At 39.0% G+C, this 27348-nt stretch overlaps 1 long non-coding RNA gene across 2 annotated transcripts in view; it reads right to left on the bottom strand.

Moving 5' to 3' along the window:
• LOC131481149 (uncharacterized) overlaps window positions 1–26666 on the bottom strand; it is a 152891-nt gene extending 126225 nt beyond the window's left edge. The window contains exon 1 of one of the 2 annotated variants that reach the window (XR_009246094.1): window positions 26562–26666. This is a non-coding gene — a long non-coding RNA (uncharacterized LOC131481149). The remainder of the gene's footprint in view (window positions 1–26561) is intronic. The other variant, XR_009246097.1, reaches the window with a different exon arrangement.
• Window positions 26667–27348: the final 682 nt, after the last annotated feature.

The following is a 27348-nucleotide window of genomic DNA, read 5'->3' as shown; positions in this document are numbered from 1 at the left end:
TTTAACACATTTCCAAGTATCATCTCAGATCTACAGAATGACACTGTCTGTGGAGAACCCAGATATCTTATTTTTCATAATGTTTTTACATATATTTAAGCTTAAATATCAGTGGTCCCTGCTGATTTCCTAGGATACTCATCCAGAAAATTCTCTAGCAATAAGGAATACATTATTGCCACAGTGGGTTGGCAAGGTGGGGATAGGAGGTCTGTTTGTCCCTGCCTGTGCTAGTTTGAGCTAACACTTGATCCTCTGCAAGAGCCTGGAAGGAAATAGGAAGCTGAGGGAATTTCAGGAAATGGAAACAGGGAAAGCTTTTACCTAGCAACTAAACATTGAAAAGAAATATGAACCAATGTAAGAAAACATCAGGTCATATCAATCCATTATATAAAGATGGCTGACAGATGATTGATAAACAGTCAATATATGTATGGACACTATATATATATGTCTACAGTGCGTGAACACATACATATAATAGTCAATTTTACTACCAAGAATTAACTACAGATATGCTACCCTTACTAATGCATGCCAATATTCTGTACTTTACTAAAACAAGCTCTACTAAGAAATTTAGATGTATTTGACTGAATTGCTTTTAATTGTTTAAAATAAATTTAGAGTGCTCCTATAAGTAATATTGTATTTACTAAGTCCAAAGCACTTCCTCAGAACCAAGAATTGAGCTAAGGGCTGATCAGCAAACCTACAAACTCAACATGAATGTCCCCGGGTTTTTCAGACGAGAAAACTGAGGCTCAAAGTAGCCATTACTGTTTCAAGACAATGAGTGAGAAAGGCCTAAAACTGACAAACTTCTCTTAACTTCAGCAACATCTGAGACTATCCATGCCATCTGAGAGCATGAGTTCTGTAGCTTCCGAATCAGCTTACCTCACTTTCACATGAGTTTTACAAATCAAGAAACAATAGGATCCATTATATTGACACATTATGGTAGGAGGAGTTGGTTGCATTAGAAATCAGTTTCAGTATGTTAGGCCAATTGTAATGACCTAAAAGGGTAGAAAAACATTCCTGATGATTTTTCTAGCCCTTCCAGCTGCTTTTCCTCTGAGCATGTGAAACTTCCATCACTTCTGTCTTGCAGCAGTGGAAGAATTATTTTCATAAATATTTCTAATAGTTCTGTTCAGTTCTTGAGTAAGCAGGAATAATTCCACCACCTCTTTAAAATTTAGCCCCTGTATATGTAATAAAGGGAGTGGGGACGGGTGGGAGGTGTAAAATGTGAGCTCAACTTTACAGCCTGAGGTTACAAGGCTCCTGGCCAAGTTCTTCCCTCTATCAAATCATTCAGCAGGCTTAACCACTCTGCCTGTACCCCAAGGAAAATGCTAACATGATTTAAGTGCAGTTAAGGATTCCAGTAGGCACTTACTAAATGTGGCATAATGCTTTCCATGCATAGGGAATGGGAAGTCATTTTGTTAATCTATGCCTCAGTCCTAACAGCTGCATTCAGAGCTCAATCAATTCCTCATCAAAGCTGGAGCAACTTAATGAAGTATAAAATGTGTAATTATGGGAAATACAAAAATTCAGATATAGGAGCCTAAGAAAGGTTTACATGGGCAAAGTGTGTATGTATGTATAGATATACACATACATATATGTATATTTATACACACACATTTTTTAAGTACATGATTTCCTTTTATAAAATCATTAACATTTTACTCAGGTCCTCTGACTTCATGACTGCAGATAATTTCAATTTTATCATATGGAGATGGGCGATTTAGTTGCAATGTAGAGATATGTGAGAAATCCACTCTGGAAAGACTGGAGAGGAAAGCTGCCAGGGAAAGGGAATAAGCCCATCACAGAAAGCATTTCTGGACAGAGCTGTGGGCTTGCCAGCAGTGGGATCACAATTCTGCTTGCAGTTTGTGGTATCTTGCCAAGTCAGAGAACAACAATGTTAAGAAAAAAAAGGGGTTAGGGATAATTTTCATTATAGATTATGCGGCAGGAAAACCACTTTACAGAACTATTTTTTTTTCCCCAGGGACAGTAAAAACAAGAACCCAGGATTTGTAATAAAAAGGTAGTGTCAGTTATGACAAACTAGTCAAGAGAACTTAGGAGCTAAGAACAGATTTGAAATGAAGATGCCTAGGACCAACAGATTAGGTAAGAGTTAAACATGTAGTAACATACAAATCCACAGGCAAATATTTCCATGTAGAAGAAAAACATAGGCATAGCTGAGGGAAGCTTAGCAAATTGGAACTACGAAGTGGGTCCTGGAACAGGTGAGGGACTGGTGGTGTGTATTTGCAGCTATGATTGTAGGTTAGGGCTGGGAAACAAGCAGACAGGCTCAGTTTGACCACCTCTTGGTAAGCGTGGTATAAATCATGTCCTAAGCTAAACAGTAAACCACATGTGTTGTTTTAAATAGATGTTTAATACTCCAGGTTGTTACATGGAATACTAGACCACTAGAAATGAGTTAAATGCCAATATTTCTACTAACAAAGTGCTTCAAAAATAGCACTGATCAACAACACTGGGGAGTATATTGTTAGGCCACACAAGTCCATCAAACTTTCACAGTGGGTAGGATACAAGGAAGGACAAAGAAAGGGGCCTTTGGGAGATGCTAGGAGCTGAGTTTATTCTATAAGGTGTTTCTCTAAATGTAATAAGGAACTCCTTATGATACGAAGTGTACAGAGATGACAAATCTTGCCTAATAGTCCTTCTTGCAATGTGCTGAATTTCAAAAAAATGTGTAAATAAACTGAATTTTCCACCCTCCGTTATACCTGAGATGGCTGCAGCAGTATTTCAGGGAACAATGTGCCAGTACTTCAGTACATTTGTGGAAAAATAAAATGACAAGTTTGTCTCCATTCAAAAAATCTGTACATAATTTTATATCTTATATGTTTTTGTGAACTTCAGAGTCCCCATATATATATAGATTCTGATTTTTTTATACCAAAATAAATTTATGTTTTAATCACATTTTTCATGAACTTTTTGTTGTATCCTTGTGGAAGTAGAAGGGATTCAATAGTTTCAAAAACTCTAGACTATTGCTATAAGCAGAGAATGTTCTCTTTGGCTCTTCTGTTCTTTTTTCCCTAATATGAGTCTGTGCTGACTGGGCCTCAAGCTGCTATGGTGCAATCAGGGAGACAGGAGACACACACTATGAGGGAAGTATGGAAGAACAGTACAATGGACTGAAGAAGTCCAGGTCCTCCATTTCTCAAGAAGGCACTGCGCCAGTCTTGGAGCATTTGTGTCCACTGTGTATGTACAGGAGATAAAAGTGATTCTGATTGATTCAAATAGTAAGGCCTGTTTGTGAGGGAAAAGGTGGAGTAGGAGGACTCCTACTTAATCCAATATAATTCCTTACCTGGAAATAGAAACGTGCGTATTGATATGTCCTCTGCTACTCTACTGTTGGAGAGTCATTCTTTCAAGCTAACAAAGTTCGAATGTTTAAGATGCAAAGTTTCCTGGCAGGATCACATTCAAACATACAGAAGTAAATATTACCTGATCCTTTTTCCTCTCAGAGCTAATTATCCATCCAAGAAAGGAATGATAATGTTAATTTCAAGGGAATTGTGCAGGTTCATTCCCTAGTAAAACCTGGAAGAAGTAAGTTACAATGTTCAAGGCAGGCTGTGGTTCACTGCTATTCAGAAACATTTTCTAATCTTCCTGATTACTGCTCAGAAATGAAAATGCAACCAAATGTTTGAGGAAAATCATCCGTTTAAGAGTTTGGGGGCTGACATTGTGGCACAGCAAGTCAAGTTACCACTTGGAATGCCTTTATTCCACACTAGAGTACCATTTTGAGTCCTGGCTACCGTAGTTCTAATCCAGCTTTTGGTGGATATACCTGGTACCAATAGATAATGGATCAAGTGGCTGGGTTCCTACTATCCATTGAGACAATGGATAATCACGTGGGTTCCAGATATCCATAGGGGATCATAGATATTCCAGTAGTGGCAGGCGTTTCTGGGTTGCATCTTCCTACCACCCACTCTAGTACTCTGCCTTTCAAATAAAAAAAAAAACATTTCTTAAAAAATCTAAAGCCTTCTAATATTTCTGCCTTTCTTTTAGCAAAATCCAGAAAAAAAACGAAACTATATTAAAAAATTAAACAAAACTAAAGAATTTATATGTCCCACACTGGAAACAGCCAGCAAAAACGGCAAATGAACAAAACTCTTGAGTCTTGAATATTTTAAAGAATTTTCTTTAAGAAATCTCATAAAATAGAAAGGAAAGCGACTGTAACATGATTAAATGGCTTTTTTATTTTTCAAGCTTCCATTTTGAAGAGCACATATTTTGCAAATAAAAAGGAAGAAGGAAGCAGCCCCAACACAACTGTCAGAGTTATCTGATAGGATCTATGGGTTCAAAACACAAAAATCTACTGTCTTTTGCTGCAGTTGGCTCCATAGAGTCACTACCAACACTAACAGGTGGGTTTATGAAGACCTTCCAAGGTAAAGAAACCAAGAAGGAGCAAGGAAGCACTGGCATGCCAGGCACGCACCCTTATTGCCTTGTTTCTCCTATTTTTTATCTCAGCCACTTTGTTATTTTTAATTTCTATAAAATGAGTAATTTTATATTTTATGATAGACTTGGAAGCACAGGGTTTAACCCTTTCTCCCCTACTTTCCTGTCCCTCATTTTTTCCAAATATCACAATATATTCATTCACAATAACAACATTAATTTTCCAATATTTAGAAGTATGACATGGAAAATAGAGGAAGGAGACAAAATAAGATGACATATGATAAAAGTAAATGAAAACGAAAATCCTATTATGCATGAGTATATACTCTGGCTGTATACAGCAGTTAATCCCCAGTATATTCATCTCATTCATAGGGATTATGGGTATTGTACTCTGTATTAGTTGTCATAGATCATGGAGAACATATTTTTTTGTTGTTACTGGCTTACTTCACCAAGCATAATGGTTTCCAGCTGAGCCCATTTTGTTTCAAATAAAATTTCAACGTTTTTATGGCTGAATAGTATTCCTTGATGTACATATACCACATTTTCTTTAAAACCATGGTATTGACCTAGACAGAAAAGGGTAATTCAACTCTAATGGCCATGGTGGCAAGGTATAACATTTCCTTTGTCAGGAACAGTCTGTAATTGTGTATCAGAAGGATGGCAAAGTAGAAGGCTCTAGAGCCTATCCTTCCCCATAAACACTTTTTTCAACAAAAAATAAATTTTAAAAATCACAAATTCCCTTTATAAGAAATATGGAAACTGAAAAGGCTTCTGATCCTGGGGCAAATGTGAAAGCAGATTCACTATACCTGACGAGAACAGTTAGGACACCCATACTTAGATCACCTGATCCAAACTCACCAGAACCCCACTCCTGTCACAATATCATACCTTCAGAAAAGGACTCCCTGGCTCCGGATTCTCCCGGGGTGTAGTGAGAGGGGGAGGAGGGAAGAAATGAATTCATACATCCAGTGCCACAACCTTCCCAAGAGAGCTTCCCAGAAGACTTACAATTGTCTATTGGAGCTCTGATGACTTCAGTACACTACTGTGAACAGGCATGACAGCTGCAGTTGGTAAATAGCACAGATCCAACCCTCTGACAAGAAAAAGTGTTAATCCATTTTATGTAGTACCCCAACATCCCTAGAATGGCCCAAAGAACCATCTTACCAATATTAGAATTGCATGGCACAATCTAGGCTGTACTGCCAGAGCTCCACTGTCTCCTGCTCATCACAAGGCAAGCAAATGAAAAATCCCAGCCTTTGGTTATCCTCTGGAGAAGGAATCCATCCAATGCCATGACTTCCCCAGGACTGCTCAAAGACTGTTATCTGACTACCTAGTCCTGGAACTTTGAAGGGGCACAGCAGCACAGTATGTCAGTGTGGGAGAAAATGGAGACGCTGGGCAGGTACACACCGTAACTCCACCCCAGACTTCCAAGTCAGCAGAAGCAGTGGACTTAAGCTGTCCACTTCTCCCTAGAGAGTGAAAGGTTTGGCAGAGGTCTTCAGAAGGTTGATGCCCATGGATTGGTGAGGTCTTCTGCTGCACAAGATTGGTTCATAAAGACTGGGAGAGAGGTCTACTTCATCTGGAGCACAGAGAACAAAAAGTGTCAAGGAAAATGAGAAATAAAAGATATTCCAAACAAATGAACAAGACAATTCTGCAGAAATGAACTCTAATAAGTTCTATGATTTACTTGGCAGAAAATTCAAAACAGCACTTGGGACAATGCTGTCTCTGCCATTTTCAAGCTCAACAGATGCCTGAACAAATGAGGCTGCCTAATCTCAGACTGTGAAACTCCAAAACTGTAAGCCAAAATCAACCTTGTTCCTTCTCAAGAGATATTTCAGGTATATTAGTTAAAGTAATAAAAAGCTGATTAGTACAAAAAAGAACCACCAGAAAGTTTATTTAAATAAGAAAACTCCCCACATTTGAGTAAGGAAAGATATAACTTACTCCATGAAGCCAAAAGGACACCAAATAAAATGAAGCAAAGGAATGCCCAAGACAGAGTAATGAAGTTTACAAAGGATAAAGAGAATTTTGAAGTCAACCAGAAAACAGAGCATCCCATTGAATCCAATATATTTATCAGTATGTTTTCTAGAAAAAAAACTTACACATGAGATGAGAATTGAATGATATACTCAAGTCCAGATGAGTGGAATGATACATTCAAAGTGTTCAAAAAAATTGCCATAAAATTGAAACATAGGGCCTAACACGATGGTTCACTGGGTAAATCCTCACCTTGTGCAGGGATCTTATGTGGGCACTGGTTAGTGCCTCAGCTGCTCTGCTTGGCATCCAGGTCCCTACCTGTGGACTGAGAAAATAGTAGAGGATGACCCAAAGCCTTGGGACACTGCACCTGTGTGGGTTCCTGGATCCTGGTTTCAGATCAACTCAGCTCTGGCTGTTGTGGTCAGTAGGGGAGTGAATCAGTGGATGGAAGATCTTTCTGTCACTCTTCTGCTCTGTAATCTGCCTTTTCAGTAAAAAATCTTTTAAGATTTATTTTTATTGCAAAGTCAGATATACAGAACGGAGGAGAGACAGAGAGGAAGATCTTCCATCCGATGATTCACTCCACAAGTGACAGCAATGGCCGGTGCTGCACCAATCTGAAGCCAGGAGCCAGGAGCTTGCACCAGGTCTCCTACATGAGGACAGGGTCCCAAGGCTTTGGTCCTCCTTGACTGCTTTCCCAGGCCACAAGCAGGGAGCTGGATGGGAAGCGGGCCTCCCGATATTAGAACCAGCATCCACATGGGATCCCAGTGATTCCAAAGCCAGGACTTTAGCCCCTAGGCCACCATGCCAGGCCCAAAATAAATCTTAAAAAAAAAAATCACGAACCATGGTGGCTGATGTTGGGATGAGTGCCAATTTGTGTCCCAGCTATTCTACTTCTAGATTCAGTTGCCTGCTGCTGGCCTGGGAAACACGGAGAGAGATGGTTCATGTGTTTGGGGCCATGTACCTATTGTGGCAGACCTATGAAGGTCCTCATTGCTGGCTTTGGCCTGGACAGCATGGCCACTGTGGTCACTTGGAAAGTGTACAAATGAGTGGGAGAGCTCAATATCTCTTCCCTCCTTCCCCACAATTTGTAACTCCTTCAAAATAAATGCATACATCTTTAAAAGAAAAAATAAGAGTTACATAAAGTCTTCCTATGACAAATAAAAGCTAGTGGGAATTCTACACCACTATATTTCCCTTTAAAAAAACTGGAATTTTGTTTTTCTTTTTTTAAAGATTTAATTTGAAAAGCAGAGCTACAGAGAGGAAATGGAGTGGGAGGAGGGAAAAGTGGGAGGGAGAGAGGGAAATAGAGTGGGAGGATGGAAATGGAGCAGGAGGGAGAGAGAGAAAAATTTTAATCAGCTGGTTCATTCCCCAAATGATGGTAATGGCCTAAGCTGAACTGATCTGGAAACGAGGCCTTCTTCTGGGTCTCTCATGTGCATGTACGGGTCCTAAGGACTTGAGCCTTCCTCTGCTATCCTAGACCAAACACAGACACATGAACCTGTGCCCCTCTAAACTGCTGATACCACAGGCAGAGTTTAGCCTACTACACCACAGTCAGCTCCAAGAAACATGGATTTTTTTCAAGTTGAAATAAAAATATAGTAAGCATCCGCAACAATAGTATAAGAAACATGAAACAATATTAAAAGAAAATACATAAATACTATATTACTAACATGCAATGAATAAATCACTTTAAATTCTATTATAAAGGTTAAAAATCAAGTGGCAGGGGTTGTTATCAGCAAGTTAAACCACCACATGAGATGCTTACATCTCATACAGAAGTGTCTTGGATTATTTCCATCAGTTAACAATCTACTTTCCTGCTAACCTGCACCCTGGAAGGTCCCAGATTATGGCCCAAATACAGGATCCTGAACACTCACGTGGAAAACCTGGATAGAGTACTTGGTTGCTGGTTTCATCTGGCTCAAGACCCAGTAATACAGCACAGGCAAGTAGTTCAGTCTGCTGGAGTGGAAGTCATAAATCCTCACATAATTCTAACATCTTACTTGTCCATCAAAATGGTCCTCTCCCAGAAAGCATCTTTACCTGGACCTAATCAGTGATACCATGTAAATAAGGATATTAGGCTCCACATGTAGCTTGTGGAGGTGCCAGTTTCTAGGTGGCTTTATGCCTCACAAAGCCAATCTGCAACAATTGGAAGGGTGCGTTCTTCTGCTTTCCTTTTCTTCCTCCTCCTGTATCTCTTCCTTCTCCTTCCTTCTCTCTCACTCTCATGAAGACCACACCTGGAGTGGCTTTCAGGTGTTCTCTCCAATCTTTACAGCCAATCTGGCTCACCGCCCATTCATAATGGCTATTCCTCTGTTGGTCTACCCATACCCATGTGTATACATGTGTCTGCTTCCATACCTTTTAAATGTATCTTGCCACTCTGTTTACTCTTTGCCTGTCAGAACTGAGCATGCTTGCCTTTCTGCATGACAGAAGCCTAGAGGAACAAATTAAAAACCCTCCTCCACAGCACCAGCTTCTTCAGGCAGTTGGGGAGTGAACCAACAAATGGAAGATCTCTTCTTGCCTCCCCCATCATCCTCTCTTGCAAATATTTGAGCATGTGTAATTTTTCCAAAACGTTAACAAAAATATTAGAAATAGCTATAACAAAAATGTCCAATAATATACAATGCGAATTGATGTAAATTGTGACAAGAACAATGTTGATATGGGAAGATAGAGTTATTGTATGCAATTGAACTCTAAATTGTTATCAGCTTAAAATAGACTGTTCTAAGTAGAAGATAGTTTATGTAAGATCCAGAGTAACTACACATAAAAAGTACCTGCAGAGATTACAAAGACAAAGGAACCAAACAAACACATTTACACACAAAAAAGCACATGAAGAAAGTAACAGAAGAGGAACAAAAAGTAAAGACAATATAATTAACAAGGTAGAAATAGTAAATCCTTATTGTCAATAATTTCTTTAAGTATAAGCTTGAATCCCCACCAAAAGATATAGATCGGTCAGATGGATAAAAAATAACATGCTATCTTTAAAAATATTTTTTTACATATGCATACGACCTGGAAATGAGTTGATGGGGGAAAAATTCCATGCCATTGCTAGCCAAAGAAGAGAAGATGTGGGGAAACTTACAGCTGTCTAATTTCAAGTTGACATCTCTTACAATAAAGACCATCATCATGATGAAATAATACACCAGGAAGATATAACCATTATATTTACTCCCAACATCACTACACCTAAATCTACAAAGCAAACATTGATAGATCTTAAGAAATAATACCAGTAGGTTAGCAGAAGAGTTTAACACTCCACTTAAAATATAATACCTACCAGAAGATTCAGACTAAAGATCAGTAAGGAACAGAGAACATAAATAACAAAGAACAAATGGCCTCATAGGTGAATGTAGCAGCAAGAGTACATTCCAGCCAAGCTCACATGGAACTCCTCAGGACAGGGTACATGTCTGCTCACAAAGTACAGACACTTTGAAGCAGATTGATACCATACCAGTTATCTTCTTAGACACCAATGGAATGAAACCAGAAATTAAGGGAAAGCAAAATGGAAAATCCACAATTATGAATACACTTGTAAACCACCATTGAATGCAGATGAACACACTTGTAAACCACCAATAAAACAGGAAATTAGAAAATGCTTTGACCAATTTTGGATCCCAACCTTCTCTTGCAATGACTATCAGTGTCGCTCCAGATCTGCCCCCTGCCACACACACACATTAGAATAGAAAGGCAGAGAACAAGCAAAGCTTAGAACCAAGAGGAAATGGTCAGCATGGACTCACACATACCTTACTAGGTAGGACACAAAGATTAATTACTCCTCACTAAGGTATTGAAGATTTCTCTGCATACCCCTCCTAAAACTGTTCTGCACCTCAATTGTTGACATATGCCTTGTTAGAGTTATAAGCCAGTTCAGACTATCCTAAAGTCTGCCAAGTTCAGCAAAATTATGCTTCAACACTACAAACTGCTAAATACTAAAATAAAAATAGACATGAGACAGCTGAATAGTACCCTATAGCCACTTTAAGGTGTATAGCAGCCGGTTCTGTGTATAAATTAAAATTGAAATGTCAATGAAGTAGTCACAAGATGTGGTTAAGAACTTGCATTTTTTTAACATATTGGTTACTCACTACCATGTCAATTAATTCCATAACATTGTTAATTGTTGCTGATGTTATGTTGTGGCTTTAAATTGATCAGGATGATATTCTGCCAGCTCTGCTTTCAGACCAGAGATGGTCTGCCCAAGAAACTGTTGAATTTATCTGGACAATAAAATGCTGGACTCTATGCTTGGTATACTCTTGCAATGAAAGAATCTTGACTGAATTTGAAATGTAATACAGCAACAAGGTGGAGGAATCCACCATAGCGGGAGGGTACAGGGAGGGGTTAGGGGATTCCCAGAACCCATGAAATTATGTCACATAATGTAATGTAATTAATAAAATTTATATATATATAAATATATATACATAAAAGAAAGTGCTTTGAGGCAAATGAAGTAAAAAAGTACACAGCAGATTAAAACTTATGGAATATGGTAAAAACTGTACTAAGGGCAAGTGTACAGTGATAAATACTTATAGTAAAAGGGAAGGATCAAAGAACCCAACTTTATACTGCATGTATTTTAAAAAAAAAAAAAGAAGAACAAACTAAGCCCAAAGCCAGCAGAAAAAAGTAACAGAAATTCATGGGGCAGAAAAAAAATGATAGAAAAAAAGTTTTTTGAAATGATAAATATTGGCAAATAATTAGCTATACAAAGAAAGATGTGAATAAAGCAAAATGAGAAATGATATGGCAGACATTACAGCTGACACAAAGAAATATAAAGAATAAGAGACTACTGTGGACAATTATACAACAGCTAGTTGTATGATCTAGAACTAAGGATAACATTCTAGAAACATACAACCTACCAAGATTAAGTCAAGAAAAAGCAGAAAATCTGAACAGACTTAATATGGAGATTAAATCACTAATCAAAAACCTACCAATAGAAAAGCCCCAGACCAGATGGCTTTGTTGGTGAATGCTATCACACATTTAAAGAAAAATCAACACCAGCCATTCTCAAACAATTCCTACAAGCTGAATAGAAGAGAATCTTTTGAATGCATTTTAGGAGACCAGCATTATCCTGATCCCCAAAGATATGACAAGCCAAGAAAATGATAAGGCAGTACTTCTGATAGGCATGATGCAAATTTCCTTAAAAAGCACTAGAAAACCAAATCCAGTTTTGTATATAAATAATCATATACCATGACTAAATGGAATTTATCCCTAAGATGTAATTAGGAAAAGATGGAAAGCACTTCGATATAACCAAGGCCAACTATTGTAATTGTTTTAGGCACCACAAACCACACTCATAAAATGACAAGCTTACTCAATGTTGTGGACCTCTGGACTACTCCACAAACTAGCTCCCTCTCACTTGTCTTCCCTATTGCATGAAACACAACAATATAGTAATTTGGCCAATTAATAACCCTGCCCTAAAAGGGTCCTATAAATGTCTGCTTGAAAGGAAACATCACGTGCCCCACTTGAAAGAACAAGCCAGACAAGCCAAGAGCTTATACCACACTGCTAACCAAATCACAAATGTGAAGCTAAGTTCTTGAAGAAAATATGAAGTGCTACCCCAGTGAACACACAAACAATAAGAAATCAAAACAGCCTCTTGCTGATACGGGGAAAGATCTAGCGGTCTGGATGGAAGATCAAACCAGCCACAATATTCCCTTACACCAAAGTCTAATCCAAAGCAAAATCCCCAACTCCCTTCAATTCTCTGAAGGCCAAGAAAGGCAAGGAAGTTGCAAAAGAAAAATTTAAAGCCAGAAAACGTTAGTTCAGGAGATGGAAGAAAAGAAGCCATTTCTATAACATAAAAACCAAAGAAAAGCAGCAAATGCTAATGTATTAACTTTGGTCATGTTAGCTAGAAGATCTTGTTAAGAACATGGATGAGAGTGGCACAGTAAACCACGAATTCTCAGTGTAGACAAAGCAACTTTATGTTGAAAAGGACATGCTTTCTAGCAGTTCACAGCTAGAGAAGTTGGTGCCTGGTCAGCTCCCAAAGCTCAGGAGGACTGTCTTGTGCAAAGCTAATGTTTCCTGTTAAGTTGAAGTCAATGCTAATTTACCATTCCAGAGAGATTGTAAGACTCTTAAATATTTAGATCTCTTCTGCCTGTGCTTTATAAAAACCTGAACGATAGCACATCTGTTTATAGCCTGGTTTACTCAATATTTTAAGTTGAAGACTCAGATTTCTTTCAAATATTACAGTTTATGGACAATGTACCTAGAGCTGAGGAAGACGCACCATGATATTAAACTTTTTATGCCTCTGACCACAACATTCAGTCCATGGCCCACGGATGAAGGAATAATTTCCACTTCAAAGCCCCTGTCCTTGAGAAATAGATACCATAGGACCCAATGCAATGGCTCATTAGCTAAATCCTCACCTTGCAAGAAAGTACTGGGATTCCATATGGGCAACAGTTCATGTCCTGGCTGCTCCACTTCCCATCAAGCTTATAGCTAGGGAAAGCAGTAGAGGATGGACCAAAGCCTTGAGACCCTGCAGCTACATAGGAGACCTGGAAGAAGCTCCTGGCTCCGGATCAGCTCAGCAGCAGCCATTGAGACCATTTGGGGAATTAAAATGTGGATATAAGACCTTTCTGTCTCTCTTCCTTAAATTTGTTTGGCCTTTCCAATGAAGATATTTTTTAAAAAAGATACCATAAAGCTAGACTTGCCATAGATAGTTGTTCCTTGATGCGTCTGGGCAAAATAATTTAAAAATCTTCTAAAAAGATTCACCATAAGAACATTTGTGATTCATGATTGCAGGTGAAAATATCAACATTACAGGAGTTTGAAAGAAGCTGATTGTGACTCTTAGGATGACTTCAAGGTGCTTAACACTTCAGTGCAGAAAGTAACTGCAAACATGGTGGAAACCCTAAGAGACCTGCAATTAGAAGAGGAACCTCACTGTGAGACTGAATCACTGTGCTCCTATGATAAAACTTTAATGGGAAAGGCACTGCTTCTTAGAGCAAGCAAAGACAATAACATTATCTTACATAAATTCTGCTCCTGTGAAGATACTGTGAACACTACTGAAATGATAGCAAATAAATCTGGGGTTTGGTATGTACTTAGCAGATAAAGCAACTGCCGCATTAAAAATGATTGTTATTATGGAGGAAGTTCTATTATGGGAAAAATTATTTCAAATAGCATCAGGTACTACAGACAAAGCTTTAATGAAAGGAAGACTCGATCATTGTGGCAAACTCCATTATCTTATTTTAAGAAAATTGCCATGGTCACAACCTTTGGCAACTAGCTCCCTGAGCAATCAATAGCCACCAACACTGAGGCCAGACCCTCCACTGGCAAAAACAAAGATTTGGGCTACAAGCATTTTTACTTAAGCTATATATATAGCTCTATAGAGCTCTATATGTATATAGAGCTATATATGTGGTTTTTTAAAAGATAGGATATTACTGAACACTTAACAGATTACAGTAGAGTTTAAATATAACATTTATATACACTAAGAAATCAAAGTTTATGTGTTCCACTTTATTGCAGTACTTGCTTTATTATAGTGATTTAAAACTAAACCTACAATACCCGAGGTATGCATGCAATCAAATTCATAGAATCTGGTGGTTTCCAGGGTCTTAGGAGAAAGGGGGATTGGGAGTTACTACCCAAGAAGCATAAAGCTTTGGTTAAACCTGATGAATAGGCTCTAGAGATCTTATATCCCACATGTACCTATAGGCAACAATTAGTATTGTACTCTTCAAATTTTGTGAGTAGGGCAGGCCTTAGGTTAAGTTTTCTCACCGCAATAACATAAAACTTCCCCCCAAAAGTTGAAAACCACCTTAATGGTCATCTGTGGCAGGAAAAATATACTGGCATAGGCCTTGTTGCCACTGAAGTGTATTAAAAGTTGTATATCTGAAAGGTAAAGATAGCAAAATTCATGTTACATGTTTCACCAAGATCAGAAGTGAAATAAGAATGGATGATGTTCAGTATTGTACTGAATCAACTATGCTTAAATAATTTTAGCCATCATAGGAACGTAAGGTGAAACCTACACACCTGCACTAGGAGTTGGGTCACCTGTTCAGATGGAGGGTAGAGATCTGGAAAACAGCAATTGGTCCCCAGAATACATGATGTGTCACTTCTTCCACAGCTTCTTAAGGCCCTTTAGCTGCTTTTGCAACAATTATTAATTTACTGATCTTCATTTTATTTAAAAGAGGGTGGTTCGGGTTCACACCTCAAAATCCTAATGCAATCAAGACTTGGCCATGCTGAGGCAAGGAGAATGGAACTCTACCCAGTCTCCTACATGGATGACAGACTCCAGTACTTGGGCCATCACCTAGTGTGACCTAGTGTGAGAATTCACAGGAAGCTGCAGCAGAAACAGAGGAACCAGGACTCGAACCCAGCCAGCCAAATACAGGATGCACATTTCCCAAGCAGCAGGTTAACCTTTGTGTCATACACTTGTCCCAATGCAGCATGTCTTACAAATGAGATTTCTACTTCAATGTGTGGAGGTGAAGAATAGAAAAGACAAACACTATGAAAAACTAGATTTTATTCTGAAAATGGAAAGGAGTGAGATGTGGGGCAGGAGGAGGGTGATTTTGGAAGCAAGAGTAGCACAAACCCGAGCTTCCCACCTCAAGTGGGACCTGCAATGAGCCAAGGGCTTATGGGCACCTTTTCTGCTCCCTCACCCAGCTCTCAGCAGCTCAGCCACAAGTGTCCTGAGAGGGTGGCTCACAAGAAACTAGAAAAGCAAACAAAACAACAGTCTCTCTGAAAGAAAGAGGCTCCAGAATCTCCAGAAATGACATTTGGTAATGAAGGTGTGTGGTGTTTGTATTCTAAATCTTTGCTTTTGCATTAGATTTTGCAAGTTTAATTTAAACAAAAAAAGCTAATTCTTTGTAAGATTAAGGAATAGGGACAAGCTTTGTGCTGCTACTTGCTACTACAAAATCTCATACTGGAGCAGTAGTCAGCATTCTAACTGCCCTGCTTCCACTTGAGCTTCTGCTAATACAGTGGGGAAGGTAGCAGAAGATGGCCCAAGTACTTGGACCCCTGCCACCCACAGGAAGACCCGGATGGAGAGCCAGGCTCCTGAATTCTGCCTAATCTAGCCTAGGCTGCAGTGGTCATGCAGAGAGTGAACTAGCAGTTGAAAGAGATCTTTCTCTCCCTACCCCTTACTCTGCCATCCAAATAAATTACAAATTTCTTTGAAAGATAGATGAGCAATAAATTATCCTTGTTAAATATTCATTCATTATTCCATTGACTGCTCTTGTGTACTTTGGTGGGGGGAGGAGGGCAGGAGGACTGATGGGGCCTAAGGATGTGTGTACTGGGAAGAAGTGAATCCACTCTGCTTTAGAAGCCTTAGAAATCCACTGCGAGCAGCCCTTCCCCAAGCCCAGCAGCACTAACCTCTGCAGCTGAGGCCAGGTGAAGGTCCCCTGAAACAAGATGAGTCAGAAATTAACTACTTGCCACCTCAGAGGAGCATGCAGGTGATCAGAGAACAGGGCACTCACTCCATCAGGACTTTGGCAAGGAAAGGATGGGATGCAGAGGTCAGTCGCTCTGTTGAGGGGAGTCAGAATGGAAGGGGGTGACAATGACAGCAGTGATTGTCACCTGCACCCCATCAGGCACCAAGGCAGGAAGCTCTAAGTTAACAAAGCCAAGTGTTGGCTCCACAGTATGTATATTTTTTCAATTATTTCTTGCTTTCTGTACCAGATATACATTTTTTTCTTTTCATACAGCTTTTCTGTGTTTATAGTCAAATTTTCCATCAGGTTGCATTCTGGTAACCACAAATGAGACTTACACTTTGGATTAGGAGTTTCTCATGTGGGCAAAAGCTAGCACTTGTCCAAGCAAAAATGGGGAGTAAGAGTCTGTCCCACTTCAGTGTGGAAAAACCCAGCTCATGAGATCAACCTCCACCCAGGGTGGTCAGCCTGGCACGGGATGCACTGCACCATGTTGCCTTAGGCAAGCAGCCAAGAGCAGGTGCCTTTCCTTCAAAAGCCTGCTGTTGTGTTCTCTAGCCAAAACTGAGCCCCTGACAAATTATTTCAGGCAACATAGTTATTTTTTAAAATATCCGCATGTGGGACATGGCTCCAAATAGAAGTTAAGGCAAATGCAATGGCACTGTGCCATCAGACTTGGGGGATCATCCTCCTCTGCACCCTGTCTGCCCTCACCCGACCTTGCACAGCACTGACCACTGCTGCTGGAACCTGTGCACACTGGAACTCAGGATTCCCGTGGCTCCCTGGGCAGGCTGCCCACAAAGCCCAGAGCTTTCTGAACACTGGGAATGGTCCTTTCTTTTTTCTCCATTTCCTTTTATTTTTGTGAATTCAGGTCTTAAATCCAGAAGAAGGAAAGGAGGAGGAATAGAGAAAGGAAAAGTGGGGAGGAAGAGTCTCAGCATACTCCACAAAATAGCATATATTCTCTCTGCTATACGGCAACCTTCATATAAAATATAAGATATATAGGTAGACATGTATATACATATGTTTATCTAGAACGTCTGTATAATGGAGGCAAGCACACCATGAATTAGGGATACATTACAGTGTGTATTTCTACTTCTGAATCAAAGACTCCCAATGAAATTGTTAAGTATATCTTGACGCAAGAATGCTGGACTTTATACCTTTCTCCATCTACAATGTCAGGATACACTTAAATAAAGCACAATGGAGCTGTGAACATTGCTGAGTGACTAAACTATTGCTACAATATAGGGGGAAACAGTATGTTGGGAATGGGTTGAGGGAGGGTGAAGAAATTCCTGAGCTTAAGGAGCAATATCAAGAAAATGGATTTAAAAATTATCGAGTCAGCTGTGGTAGGGCAAGGCTGAAGCCAGGAGTCAGAAGCTTCATCCCCGTCTCCCATATGGGTGGCAGATGGTTCTTTTAATACAATATAAATGTGTAATAGGGAATGTGCCTACATTTTTGGAAGGGTGAGTATACACTGGATCGTGAACTCTACTGGGTCCCAACACCAGCGCAGAGGAGGGTTTGTAGACTGAGCTCTACTTCACTTAGTTCTAGCTCTTCCCACTAACAGTAGCTGGAGCCTCTACACTTTGCTGATCTGGACTCCTGCAGTTACTGCAAATAGCTGCCTGGGTTTTCTGAGTCACACACACACAGCTTCCTCAGGACTGTGACCAATGAATTGTATGACATGCCCAGTCTAGCACACCACCTGCTGCTGGAAATGCTGGGTCTGGGAGTCTGTGCTATCACCACCATAGAACACTACTTAGTCACCTGGGACTCAGGCCCAGGCTGTCTATACTCCACTCAGCCCAGCACACTCACTCCAATTCAGATCTCGGGTTCCTACACTCCACCCAGCTCAACAGGCGGCTTAGCAATATAGCTTTACTGTTCCAGAATGTGCCTAGAGATGTTCACTCTGCTATTCCAGAGCCAAAACTATTCTCACAGAACTAGCCACTTGTTCAGACAGCACATGGGGTACCCACCACCCCCACCCATCGTTGGTGTACTCAGCAGCTCTGGAGTTGGACAGTAACTGGGAGCCAGTGGTGATCTTGTCTTGGGGAGCAGGGAGGAGACTCCATGTTGGGTCCAACTGTAGCATCCTTGGGGCCTGAATCCAACACCCAAGGAACTCCTAACTATAGTCCTTCCCTCAGGAGATAGTTGTGGGCATGCCTGACAGGAAATCTCAGCAACTATAACAGGCTAAAAAGGATACACCAGATTCTTATCACTGCTATTAATAATAACCGTTACCTTAAAAAAGAATACAGAGACTGTATTTTGATTTCCAGCTGAAACTAAAGCCACAGTAGGCTACCAAACTAATACCTAAAGGCACATCTTTTGGAAAAAGACTTCACTCAACGAATTCATCCTGTGAAACACATAGCAGAGCAGTGTTGCACAGAAAGTTAAGCTGCCACTTGGAATGCTGTCATATTCTATCAGAGTGCCAGTTTGAAACCAGCAGCTCTGCTCCTAATTTAGCTTTCTGCTGATGCTTCTTGGGAGCCAATAAAAGATGGCCCAAGTGCTTGGACCCATCATAGACTCATGTGGTAAAGTGGATGGAGGTCTTAGCTCCTGTTTTTGGCTTCATCAGTGAACCAATGGATGGAAAATACCTTTCGATATTTCTCTTTCCCCTCCTCTTGTCATTCTACTGCTCAAATAAGTAAATATTTAAGAAGAAAGATACAAGTGACAGATGCAACTGATATATATCAGATGCACAAAAAATCAATGTAGGAACATAGGAAACAGGAATAAGCAAGGCAATGATACTCCGAAGGAACCTATATAATGCTTTAGTATCATACCTTGAATAAAGGGACACTGCTGAAATACTAAGAATTCAAAATAATGAATATTAAAAACACTCAATTTGATACAAGAAAATACAGGAAAAATACTAAAAAATTAGGAAATTAGTAAATGCTATAAAAATAAATTCAGCAAAGAGAAGTACTGGAAAAGAAGCAAGCAAAAACTTAGAAATGAAAAACATATCAACTTATAAAAATACAACTGAAATCTTTAAAAAATTAGGTCAAGCTGAAAAATTCGACCTTGAAGCAAGATCTTTTGACATATTTCAGACAAAAAAAACCTTAAAATTAAATTTAAAATAAAAACAATACTTATAATCTCTAATATCATCAAATGAACAACTAGTCAAGTATTTGGAATTCTTGGGAATTGGAAAAAAACAGTAGCTTAAGAATCCATTCAGTGAAATAACAGTGTAAAACTTGCCCAATTTAGACATTCAAATACAAGAAATACTCAGAATCTCAAAAAGATCAGGAAATAACCCCCTCAACACATTTTAGACAAACTTTCAAAAGTACAATACAAAGAGAGAATCATAAAATTTGTAAGAGAAAGTGCCAAACCACTTTTAAAGACACTCCCATTAGATTAATATCAGATTTCTCAACAGAAACCTTACAAGAGAGAATAGTTATAATCCAAGATGTGGAAGAAAGAAAAAAAATCTTACAACCCAGAATATTTTGCCCAGTGAAATCACTTTAATAAACGAAGGTGCGATCATTTCCTGGGACTACTCCATGGCATAGTAAGTAAAGCCTCTGCCTGCAGAGTTGGCATCTCATAGGAGATGAAGCAAAAATGGAAACACAGCACAGCAGAAGTTAAGTGATACAGCCAAGGCAACATTAAGAGCAAAGTTACAAAAATAAATGCCTACACTAAAAGAAAGGAAAGGTACAAAATAAATACCCTATAATGTATCAAGGACCTAGAAAACAAGAACCAAATCTGAAATTAGCAGGGAGAAAGAAATATAAAGAAGCAAAATAGAAATTAAAAATACAGAAGATAAAACAAATAACTGACAGTTTAAGATTGATAAACCTTTGGACAACTAATAACAGAAACTAAAATAATCAATAACAACTATTTTCAGCAACTACATAACAATCACTTGTAAACCCTAAAATAAGGATAGACTTCTGAAAATACATAATTTACCAAAACTGAATTATGAAAACATAAAAATCTGAATAGAACAAAAATCAATAAGGCAAAAACTGTAATAAAGTGTATCCCTACAAAGAAAATTCTAGGACCAGATAACTTCACTTCTAAACTCCATCAGACTTAAGGAAGATCTAACACCAATGCTTTTCCAACTGCTCCAAACAAAACAATGAAGGGATTCTTTTCAAACTCATTACAGGGCCAGGATTACCTTAATTCGGAAACCAGACTCAGGTACAACACAGAAAAATCATAGACCAATATCCCCAATATTTCCAAATTAAATCTAGCAACACATCAAATAGCTTGTTCACCATGGACAAGCAGGATTCATCCCAGGCACGCAGGGAGGGTTCAACATATGCAAATCAATAAACATGATGCATTACATTAATAAAAATTAATGATAAAAATATGTCATTTTAATAGATGCAGAGAGGGCCTGGCATGATGGCCTAGCAGCTAAATTCCTCACCTTGAAAGCGCCAGGATTCTATATGGGCGCCGGTTCTAATTCTGGCAGCTCTACTTCCCATCCAGCTCCCTGCTTGTGGCCTGGGAAAGCAGTTGAGGACAGCCCAAAGCCTTGGGACCCTGCACCCGTGTGGGAGACCTGGAGGAAGTTCCAAGCTCTTGGCTTCAGATTGGTGAAACACCGGCCATTGCAAGTTGTAGTCAGTTAGGGAGTGAATCAGACAGATCTTCCTCTGTCTTTCCTCTCTGTATATCCGACTTTGCAATAAAAATAAATAAATCTTTAAAAAAATAGATGCAGAGAAGCCATTTGATAAAATATATAAAAGAATTAACAAATCTTGAAAAAAATAGTTATGTAAGAAATAAACCTCAACAGAATAGAAACTACACATAACCACAGTTAATGTCTCACTGGATGAGGAAGCATTTTCACTATGATCTAGAAATAGACAATGATGTCCCCTCTTATCACTTTTATTTCATTTAGTTCTGGAACTATCCCCAGAGTCATGAGAATGAATTTAAATGTATATGAATTTGAAAGGAGGAAGTCAAGGAATCCCTATGTGCAGATAACATCAATCTACATATGGAGGTACAAAAACATCCATCAAGAGACTGAGACTTGTTCAGTAAACACAACAAAGTTGCAGGATACAAATTAGCAAACATCAGTAGCATTTTTATATACAAAGAGTGATCTTGTTGAGAAAAGAACTTATAAGAACCCTTTATATAATAACCACAAAAAATAACTTGATTGTAAGAGTGTGTCTAAAAGTTACAAAATGTTAATGAAATTAAACACCAAAGCACCAAAACACAGGAAGATTTTCTTATCCATAGATGGGAAAAACTAACATTATCAGAATGCCCATACTACTCAAAGCAATTCACATGTAATCTTCCATGTAATATTCATTGATACATTCCACAGAATTAGAAAAGAATCCTAAAGTTCATGTGGAAGCCCAGTTATATTCCTTATATAAAATATGCCCTTTTTCTTCATTTTATGATCTTGAACATGGAACTCATGCTTTTTAATATAGCCATCCTGCTTCTAGAATATAATACACATATATGTATTATATAATATTTATCTATGAAGCCAATATGGCAAAATGTTAAAAATTGCTAAATCTATTTACTCAAACTTCTATATAAGTCTTTTACAATAAAAATCTAAAAGACAAAATAGGAAGAAAAAGATTTTTTTCTCTGAAAAGAAAAACCTGTGCAAAAAAAAAAAAAAATCCTGCATCATTACATGGCCCTGGGCCATCATGTTATCACTCTGCTAATTCAATATCTTTTTTGTCAGTTCATCTCCAGAGTACTTATTATAGCTGCCAATAATGTTCGAAACACTGAGTTACGAACTTGAACTTCAAAAATCAATTTCAGGGGAAAACATGTTACAGCAGGCTAATCTATTGCTGGAGACGCCTAAATCAGAGTGCTTGGTTCAAGTTCTACTTACTGCCTTCTTTCAATTCAATTTCCTGCTAACGCATCTGAAAGGCCAAGGATAGCAACACACATGCTGGAGTTCCTGACACACATGTGGGAGACCCAGAGGCAGCTCCTGACTTGGGTCTACCTCACTCTGACTGTTGTGGCTATTAGGTGGTGAACCCGAAGATGATCCCTTCTCTGCATCTCTGTCTCTCCTTCTCCTCCTGGCCCCCATCCCCACCGCCTACCTCCATCTCTACCATTCAAATAATGAATCTCACAAAATAATTTTCAAAAAATGTTCTCCCTACATGTTCTGTCGCTCCATGGAACCAAAGGAGTCTTTCCCACAAAAACCTTTTGATGTGTCCAGCTGTTTATCTCATTCTTTGAGATTCACAGCAGTGCTGTCCTTTGACTGCAATCTCAGCCAGCCCAGATCCAACCCTAAGCCAGAACCTGCCTTTAGCAACTTTCAGTCTGTTGGCCTTGTTTCCAATGGATAATTTAAAGATAAAGGCAAATACTAAACTCTCTAGTGAAGGAAGCATTTAAATACACTCCAAGGAAATTTTTTCCTGCATGTGGACATTTTTCTAGAAGTAGGGGAGCCCAAGCTTACCACAAGTGTATCTTTAGCAAGACAGATTCACTGTAATTATCCATGACTTATAGAGCACATTAGGCAACAGTGTGCGTAAGTAAACAGAGGGCTTCTCTGCCGTGTGACTCACAAGCCCACTGGGAAGATCATAGAGTTCCCGATAGGTAATTAGCACTTCATGAAGAACAAATGAAAGAAAGAGTTCTGTTTCCAGATTAAATGGCTCAATCTTGGGTTTATAAGAGAAAGGAGGGTTTCTTAAGGAATTAATAGCAACACTATTGTTCCAGTTAATTCCCCACGTACCATTATGGTGTGCTGCCCTTTCTGAAAGAATGGTTTTCTCCTCCCTCTAGCCCCTAAAGCTTTTAATCTACTCTATCAGAAATTGTAATGCACCAAAACTTCAGAATTTTGAAGTAAGACAATCAGTATCCTTTGCATACCTCTTTATCAACAACTTAAATGCATGCAGAGAGCCTGCCACACATACATGTACACAGGCATGCAGACATGTCTTTATATTTGCATTTATATTCATAACACCTATATAAATGTATACATATGTGTAGTTTTCAAAAAGTTCATAGAAAATGAATATTATGAAAAGACTGAATTTCAAACATTTGCATCAAAACAAATGGACATACTTGTGTGGAAGATCTCTTCTGCCACAGAATGTTCTCCTTTCAGATTTTTGTTGCAGTAATTATAAGATTGGCCTTTCCTTATAAGATACATGTTCGTTTGGGGTTAAAGCAGACTCATTACCATCAGAAGATAGTGCTTGGAAAATTTATCGATTTACACATGGACTGTTGAGTATGTTTCATAGGTGTTTTTATTTTCCTATCACACAGCCTCTACTTTTTGCCATCATTTAAAACAACGGTTCATAATTAGGAGTGATTTTGTTCTCATAGAGGACATTAGACAATGACAAATATTCCAGTCATCACAGCTGGTCCTGGGTGATTAGGAACACTAGCATCTAGCTGAGTGAGAGGATAGGAAGGTTCCTAAACAGTGTTAAGCTGAAGAGAAGTGACTCCCGAAGGAGCTGAGTGCACCAGAGGACAAAAGAACTTATCACAAGCCAGGGACACCTGGTAAGCTGGGAACACCCAGCAGTAGACCTGGTCTCAGGGCTTTCTTGCCTTCCTGCCTCCCTCCGGCCACCAGCAACAGGAGGGAACTTCACTAGCCTCAATGTTATCTTTGCTGAGGTCAAACAGACACTCTCATCCAGCAATGTTAAAATACATAGAGCACTCCCCCAATAATAATTATTCCACCTAAAACGCTTTTCAACTGAGCCTTTCCTCTTCTTAAAGTCACCAATCCTATCACAATAGGATCTTACTCTTATGGCCTCATTTATCTTTAATTGCTCCCCAAAGATTTATCTCCAAGCACAATCAAAACACTGGAGGTTAGAGAACGAACAATTCACACGGCCAAATCCCGTCACCTTATATTCGCAGAGTATCATGCTTTCCAAAATTTTTTATATCTAGTTTAATTGCTTAACAAGTTGAGGCTCAGAAGTCATTTGGCCAGCCTAAGATCATAACTCTGGAACTTAACACATGCCTTTTAATCATATTCTGGAGCACTTGGCCAGTGGCTAAAATGACAATTTTGTCCACTTTAGAATAACTATTCATATGAAACATCTATTCTGATACTGTGAAAACACATGGTTTCTGAGGAGGTCCTTAGAGTAACCTTCTATGAAAGGCTAAGTTTATAATTCCAGTGATTAATGACTTGGAGCCCCCAGAATGGAAACAGCTTAGTATGTCATCTGTTCTCATGTATGGCTTGGGAAGAGATTCAGCTGTTCTAACAATTAGCCATCAAGTTAAAAAATTATAAAGGAGAAAAGAATTATTCATGGCCTGAAAGGCACAAGTATTTTGAACAAGAAAACACTGTTAAAGAGTGTGGAGTGGGGCCAGCACTGTGGCGCAGTAGGCTAATCCTCTGCCCTATTACACCAGTATCCTGTATGGGCGCTGGTTCCTGTCTAACTTTGCATCCAGTTCTTTGTTTACATCCTTGGGAAGCAGCAAAGGATAGCTCAAGTCCTTGAGTCACTGCACCCATGTGAAAGACCCATAAAAAGCTCTTGAACCCAGCTTTAGGTCAGCTCAGCTCCGGCCACTGCAGCCACTTGGGGGAGTGAACCAACAGATAGAAGACCTTCTCACCTTACCTTTTTTCTGTGTAAAATCTTTCAAATAAAAACAAATACATCTTTTAAAAAATAATGTGGAGGAAAAAATGTAGAATTCAATGAGCTTTTCATTACAATCTAAAATCAAATACAAGAAATGCTTCATTGAACACACATTATCAGTTTTACCAACCCAAAAAGTAGATTGTTCGTGACAATGATACACATTTCTAGATGAATCTCATTGCACACTTAAAAGCTAACTTCAAAATACTTTTACTATTATATAAAGTTACAAAAAAATTAGCTTATATTTTTATTGTTAAGTTCTAGGAAATTTCATCCGTGTAATAGTAATGTTTTTGCAGAATTATCATAGAGATGCACATGAAAAAATACATCATGAAATACTATAAATCTGCAATTGACTTTCAAGTACTTTGAAAAATACAGCAAACATGTGTTAAATCCCAGCAAGGGGTATACAGTGGTATATTATGCCACTCATATCCTTTACACTTCATCTCTAAACATTTTATGTCTAAAACTTCCTAGGGAAAATAAGATTATAGTTCCTAAAATCTTAGGAACAAAATAGTTATTTCACTACTGAAGGGAGTATGACTACTCAGTAGCACATGAATGACTCACATTAAAAGGTACAAGAAAAAAGAAGCAAGCCTATGGATCAAGAAAAACCCCATTCTTCCAATGTTGCTGCTTTTGGCAGGTGCATCGCTCAACCAATATGAAAAAAAATGTCATTTTATTAGGATGGGCTAGTTGGATTTCACTGGAGAATAGTATTCCTCTTGTGATTCATAGCACATGCAAACACACTCCCTCAGGAAAAGTCTGTCCCCCATCAGCCAGCCCTTAAAGCAGCACTCTTTTGGCGAAAAACACAGAAGAGCATGCATACATTCTCACTAGGCTTCCATTTGAAAGTTTTCAAAAGAGACACCACTCCCCTAAGGTAATTTTTTAAAACCAGAAGCAGGGGGTTTTGTTTTTGTCTGTCACTTGCTCTGATTTTTGTTTCCCTAAGAGGATGTGCAGGCAGCCAGTGCAGAGTAGCCAGTTTTACATGTAGGCATTTGGAAGACCTCCTGTTTCCCCATGCTATGCCCTTACCTGCAAGTCACTAGCTCCTACCCAAAAGGATGGCAGTCAGTGAACAAATATGTTGTGGGGTGTGAGCAGAGAGTGTAGACTACCTGAACGGCTTGTATTCAAATAAAACTTCCCACTTTAGTCCTCACATGAGTGCCAAGAATGTGCATTACAGCAGAAGGTGAACACTCCAGGAAATGCCCAACTCTTTGGGCAACGCCATCTTGCCTCTGGAAGCTATTAGCCATCATCATCTCCCAGTTTGCAGTTATCACAATAAATTTATTATTTTATTTGACAAATAACTCTGCAATTGACCTCTCAAGATTAGAGACTTTAGAAACATGTTGGGTTTAAAAAAAAAAAAAAGAGATGCTAAACCATGAAGACTAAACCTCACCTTCCAGGAAGAAGATGAATGAGGTGCGTGGAAAAGCAAATGCACATCTGTGAGCTCTCTGGTGAATTATCCTCAGGAATTCAGAGAGGTAAATGCATGGCCTGTAACAAAGAGGCAGTGTAATCAGTGGATGGCCTCACAATTTTAGGAAATGTTGAAATTGAATCTGTAACATTTTCCTATTAACAAAGAAATAAGTGTTTCTTTAAAAAAAAAGTATCAAAAAAAATCACCCCTAATTCTAAGTCTCTGGGAAACCAGGCACTATTAGTACCTGGCTCCATAACCTTCCACATACTCAAATGGCTTTTCTGCATCAATGCTAACTTTTAAAATGACCCTGTCACTTGAAACTCCACTGTGGAAATGTTAGGTGGCAAAATTTGGAACCCCGTTAGATTGGCTTAAACAGGAAGGAAAATCAATTCAGAGACTCAAATAAATAATCTCGTCTGAGCTGTGATCTGAATGTCTGCATCCTCCCACAATCCTAAATTCAAACCTCAATTCACAAAGTGATGGTGTTACAAGGTGTTCAAGAGAGATGAGGAGCTCCTGAAGGAGATGAGTGCCCTTGTGAGACCTGAGCGCTCTCGTCCCTTCTGCCTTGTCAGGTGACAGTGAGGAGACGGCCACCTAGGAATCAGGTCATCAGGTCCTCAGCAGAGGTCAGGTCTCATCTGCCTTTGCCTTCGTCATGGAATTTCCAGTCTCCACTACTGTGACAAATCAATTGCTTTCATCTATAAGCCATCTAGATAGACCCTTTCTACAGCAGCTCGAAAAC

This window comes from Ochotona princeps, chromosome 9, assembly GCF_030435755.1.
Source record: "Ochotona princeps isolate mOchPri1 chromosome 9, mOchPri1.hap1, whole genome shotgun sequence".
Taxonomy (NCBI): Eukaryota; Metazoa; Chordata; class Mammalia; order Lagomorpha; family Ochotonidae; genus Ochotona; species Ochotona princeps.
Note: the sequence above shows the minus strand (reverse complement) of the source record. Positions and strands in the feature narration are given on the sequence as shown.